Below are 6,789 nucleotides of genomic sequence, written 5' to 3' on the forward strand. Positions count from 1 at the left end.
GGTAGTTGATGGTGCCACAAGGCTTTTATTAATGTATGGTCCACACATCACACTATTATTGTTATATGGGGTATCAGAAGATTTTGGTAAGATACTACAATTATAAATAAAGAAGGTATATTTTAATACAACCATATTTATTTGTACGATTAATGTCTAATTAATTTAGATATTTATGAAAATGATGAAAGTTCATTTATTATGATTTTAATATTTATGGAAGATAACTAGAGTTCAATAATTATGATTAATACTTTATATTAGAAAACAATCAAAACTTTTATGAAATCACATATTCATCAAATTAAATGGACGGTTGAGATTGAGTTGTATTGGTTGTACAGCCAATCTCCGTCCGGCCCGAGGAAACCTTTGCACGCCTCCGATCGAAATTCCGTTATCGTTCAATTCTGACTTCACACATCATATGTGGATTGGTGGATTTCTCATAGTTGGTGCATGCGATGTAAAGGGTTGCATAATAACTCACCTCTCTATATATAATCATTTATATTTATCACAAAATGAATGGTTTATCGGTATCTAATTTCTTTAAGTCAGATTTAGATCATTTGATATTAATTGTTTTGAATTTTGCTACTTTATTAGGTCAAATCCGCATGTACGAATCGGAATAATCAAGCATAAGAACTATAAGAGTGGTGTCTGATTGATTTGAGCTTGGGCTCCAAAGGTTAAAAGTGTCTCGAGGTTCCAGGTTCAAATCCAAGGAGAAATAAAAAACCCTTTGTGGTCACGGAGGTTCAAATGCGGTGACTCTGGGCAACCCGCAAAGCAGGTGGTCGTTTTGGGATTATACGGCTTGCATAACGGGGTGGATATTCATGTTAATAAAAAAAAATCAAACACAAGTATACCGAATGCAGATAAATTACGTATGCCACCACGTGCCATTTTGCTTATTTTATTGAACGTCAATTTATCAGCAATTGCATCTACCTCACAAGATTCTTACCAGTCAGTTCAGGGGTTTTTATGCCATCAGCGACTACTGGCTTTATGTCTAATCAGTAAATTGGTTGGTATTTCACTATCATATATTTTAACATATTGTTCCACTCACATTCGAAATGAAATTGTCAAAAGAGTGAGACCCACCCATATCAATTTAGGCTCGGTATATATTAGACAACGACACACATAAAAATAATATCAAACAAAATGTTGCGGTTTGGAAGGGATATGCACGGTGCACCTGCCTCAACTCATATATGTGACTTTAATGCATCTTTTTGTTTCTTTTACGATTATGACATCTGAATTTTGGATAATTGAACTTACAGAATTCGAATCCATCGTCACATTCATTTAATCAGATGATGCTCTTCTTTATTAGAGTTTGATATTAACAAAAGAAACCAGTTATAACGAGGTTCACAATGCTTCTGATGCTCAACGAGATATGTCCATAACCAAAAGGGCCTTTAGCCTAGCGGCATGTGAGTCTTTGGCCTCCTAGGATGTCAGGGGTTCAAACCTCACGGAAGGTGAGGAAGGTGTGTGAGTTTATTTGTTCTATTTACCGTATATAAATATTATATACTAAAAAAAGGGGTCGTATAAAAATTGACATTATTTTTTGTGTACCTACGTGACTTTGATGCATCTTTTTTTTAAATTAATTTTGTACATATTTGAACTTTAAACGATTGAACTTACAGAATCTGAATCTATCATCACATACATTTACATCAAACGATGCTCTCTTTTATTAAAGTTTGGCATTGATGGGGGAAAAACCCAGTTATAACGACTTCAGAGTGCTTCTAATGTTTAATAAGATATGTCCATTAAAAAAGAATCAGATATAAATTGACATTATTTTTTTACTAGAAGGGTACTCGAACAATGCAGCGAGATATATATCGATTTTAATGTTTCATTTTATTCATTTTCTCTGTCGATATAATATGGTTTTTATGTGGTTTTTAGAAAACGATGATATTTTTGTTTTTGAATGAAATATAAACTTGAAAAAAAAAATATTGATATTAGTATTAAATTAACTATTCAAAAGATCTCGTCTTCTGTGTAATTTTTTTAATTCATTTTTTTATTGTAATTTAATTTAGATTTAATAACAAAGTAATTTATTTTTGTTTAATAATATAATTTTTATAAGCATGATAATTAAGTATTCTGTTATAACTCAACGATTATCCTAATTACATTTTAATTTTTTATATTTATAATGAGATTTTTATCATTTATTTAATTATGTTTATATAGCAGTTAGTTACACGAATTCAAAAATAGAGTTTTAATAAATTGTATTTATGCAAAATGTACTTGTAATATTGAATTTTAAGTAATATACATCAATAAACAATATTTTATGCATAAAAAATGGTTTTTAAGAGTTTTTATCAAAATTTGTTCGTTACAAAATGAGGGGTGTCTCTTTTCTTATTTTTGATTTGGTCAAGTGGTTGAGAGCATATTGCTAGGCATGGCAACGGGGCAGGTTTTGTAATCCCCGGCCCCCGGCCCCGGCCCCGGTCCCGGTCCCCGACGGGTACGGGGATTATCATCTCGTCCCCGGTCAAATTATAGCAATCCCCGGTCAAAACCCGGTAAACCCCGGTCAATCTCCGGTCAAAACCCGGTAAAAAGTATGCTTTAGTTTGATTATACCGGGGATCCCCGGCCCCGTTTTGAGTAACATTCCCCGTCCCCGGCCCCGTCCCCGGTTTGAGTCTACCGGGGATCCCCGGCCCCGGTACCCGTTTTAGCGGGGAATCCCCGTCCCCGTTCGGGTCAGATGAACCGGGTTCCCCACCGTGTCGGGACTGCTTGTTGAACTTCAATAATGCATAAATTTTATTATATGGTTTTCTCTTGCAAATGGGTTTCCTAAATGTGTAAACATTCAACCAACACAATAATTATGGCATAAAAGTTAAATAAGGGTTTTGTTTGTTTTTTTTACCAAACACTTATCGATAAGTGTTTATCAGTAAAATTTAACACTATTATTTACTTGCCGGGTAAGATGTTGGTTCACCAAAACGACATCATATGCAACAATTAACCCGATAAGAGTCGTTGCCCTCACTTACAAGGGTAATACTCATGGTTCTTGTCTCGCTCTTACAAGGTAAGATTGTTGGTCCTTACCATATTCATCCGATGAGGTAATGTGACTAGGTAAGCGCTTACCCGGATAAGCGTTTGATAAATGGCCTCTTAATTAGATTTATAATTGGGTATTTATGTAATTTTTAAGTAATGACTGAATTAGATAACTGTTAAGTCCGCTTTTATAACACAAAGGGAATAAATACGTAATTGTTGCTCGTGGTATAAAAATAAGATTCACAACTAAACAAAATGAACAACGGTCCATTTTACGGAGTTTCGTAATGCACCAACACGTAATTTATAACATACACTAACGGTCTCAATTTAAATTAATGATGCACAAAAAAGTTCAAGCTTGATCTGAAAAAGCCTAGTTAAAACTGAAAAGGACAAATTACAAGAAAAAGTAACGTACTTTAACTTGATTCCTATTTTGGGGTAACGTACTTTCAAAACTTCCATTTTTGTACCTAGGATATAAAGTTTTAAACATTTAAGTACCCGAGTAACCGGTTGAAGACTAATTTTAGATTAAAAAAATTCATGTCACTAACCACGTCAACAAATAATACCAATTTGGATACCACATTACTCAGCACATCAACATGATAAACGGTTAATGCTTCAATCTGTTACTCGGGTACTTACATGTTTAAAACTTTACATCTTAGATATCAAAATTGAAGTTTTGAAAGTACGTTACCTCAAAATAGGAATCAAGTTAAAGTACGTTACTTTTTCATGCAATTTGCACAACTGAAAAAGCCCTATCAAACCCTTTTCAACCCAAAGCCCAGAGCCCAACCCAATCTGGGCTTAAAAAACCGCTCACTCAAAAAGGGCATGGAAATCAGATACATAACTAACAAGTACATATACGTATTTGACACATAAAACATCAAAATAGAATGTACAAATTTCACCTCCATAAGGTACAATTATAACAACCCTTTTTATACATCATAATTGAAGGTAATAATAATGTAGGAAACTTTCAAACATGGTATAAATGCTTTTACTTCAATCCTTTTTCTCCTTTTTGCAACAAATATATGTATAGAATCAAATGGTCTATTTGACCTAGCGGTATTGTAGTCTTTGGTCTCCTATGAATCTGGGGTTCAAACCTTACCAAAAATGAGGAGGGTGTGTGAGTTTATTCTTATATTTGATGTATATAAATATTATATACTTCAAAATATATATATATATATATATATATATATATATATATATATAAAAGTTGATGATGCAATTATGCAATATCTCAACTACTACACCAAGCAAGACTCATTCTCCCATGTGATGTTACAACTTTTTATTGACAAAAGCAAAGGGAAAAAATTTCAAATTCACACCAATCAACACACACATACACACACTTACAAAATTGGATGGATAAAACTGTCTAAAATTACTTTATATTGTTCATGTATGTTTATTAATCTTAACAGGTTGGTCATAGCTCACCCAAATTTTTCGAGAATAGTTGTACAAGCCGCTTTTCTAGTGGGACCTCGCAATTACCAGATACTGGGTAGTAATAAAACATCATCTATAAAACTGGAGGAAATGAAGCTCGTTCCCATTTACAGCTCATTTCCATTTCTGAAGCAGACCAGACGTGTTCTTATATGAGGTTAACTCAACTGACAATAAAAGTATAAAACGTAGGTGTTTGAGGTTTCTACTCAGAGATAATCGGTTCGAGTTCCACAAGGTTATCGAAGACTTTTTCTAGATGTTCTCGAAACCCCTAGGATTAGTCAACGTATGCATAAAACGATCCAAACACTCCGTGGTTTTAAAAAAACCAATGGAACCACACACTTTTGACCCTTTTTGAGAAAAAAGTAAATTTCATCTCAAAAGGGTGAAAAGATCCAAGAGAAAGTGCCAAAGTTGGAAAACTACAAGTTTACATCATAGGGAGAGGGAAAGTAAAAATTATTCCATAAACTCTCTCAATTGAACCCGAGTTCGAGCCCTAGGAGGGAGTGTTGGCGACATTTAAGTGGGGTCATGTTTAGCCTCCAAATTTGCCGGGGATTAGTTGGGCTTTGGCCCGGACACCCTTACTACAAAAAAAAAAACTCTCTCAATTGAAATGGTTGATGAAAATATTTATGGTTTCAAAAACAAAATTTGTATCAAAATAGAACCAATTTTCACTTGATTTTTATTTTGGGAAAACAACTTTCAAAATTGTCATTTAGGGGTCTCTATCAAACTTTTTGTTTATTTAAAGGTCTAGTTGACATGTTGACCTATTAATGCTGACATTATTCAGATCTTTTGACAACTAAGATATTTCACGTCATAATATTTTTTTTATTTTAAAACTAATATTCCACGTCATATTTAAAATTGCAAAATAATTATAGAAAAATAACTAATATTCGTTTTTTTTCCCAAAAGTTATTCGTTTTTTATTCCAAATCTCGTTTTTTTTTTAAATCAGATATCAAATTGTGAGTAAAGAAGTTCATTTTTGAATAAATCTTCAATTTGATATCTGAATATTTAAAAAAAACGAGATTTGGAATGAAAAATAGATTTTATTACAATAATTTTTGAAAAAAAATAAATTTTAGTTATTTTTCTATAATTCTTTTGTAATTTTAAATTTGACGTGGAATATTAGTTTTAAAATAAAAAATTAATATGACGTGGAATATCTTAGTTGGCAAAAGATCTGGATGATGTCAGTATTAACAGGTCAACCAGATCCTTAAATAAACAAAAAGTTTGATAGAGACCCCTAAATGATAATTTTGAAAGTTGGTTCCCTAAAATAAGAATGGGGTGAAAGTTAGTTCCATTTTAGTGCAATTTTCCTTCCAAAAAAGGTGCATGTGCTTTTTTTTTACTGTTAGGGTGTTTGGGTCAGCTTGTAAGCGTTTCGACTAATCTTAGGAGTCGTGGAGAACAGCTAGAAAAAGCCTCAATGGTTTTGCAGGAGTCAAATCTGTGACATATAAGGAATATCCCCGAAATTCCAAGTCTTATTGTCAGTTGAGCTAACCCGCTAAACTTGTAGGGTTTGAGGGTAAAGTGGGAAACTAATAAAATCCATAGCAAAGACTTATCTTGCGATCCAAAAGTTCAAGATAGTATTAAGAGTCCGTTTACCACATGCTTATTGGGTAAAGGTTTATTTGTGTTCATTTATATATGTTTTTGTTTCCTTATATACAGAGATCTTCTTTTGAGAACCCATAAAATTGTGATAACATTGAGAACTTGAGCACCAAATGTTATCTCATTGATTTTTTCCATCTAAAACTAAAATTTAGAATATTGATTAACATATATTTGTTTCACGATGTGTTTTTTCACATGTACTCGGTTCACAATATACACACTTTTTACTTTTTTGTGAAACAAAAGTTACACATAAAAAAGTTTCACATTGTAAACCAAATGCATATGATAAACACAATGTGAAACAAATAAATGTTAATCAATATATTAAACACTATATTTAGACGAAAAAAATTATATGAAACAAAACCTTAAGGTAGAAGTTCTCACAGATCTCACAAATTTTAGAGTTCTCAAATGATTAAACTCATATATATATATATATATATATATATATATATATATAGGTGGAGGTTCAAACGAGAACCCCTGTGATTTACGAGAATGCAAGAACAACCCAATAACCTCAAATTTTTTTAATTA

This window comes from Cynara cardunculus, assembly GCF_001531365.2.
Source record: "Cynara cardunculus var. scolymus isolate 2C chromosome LG 9, CcrdV1, whole genome shotgun sequence".
NCBI lineage: Eukaryota > Viridiplantae > Streptophyta > Magnoliopsida > Asterales > Asteraceae > Cynara > Cynara cardunculus.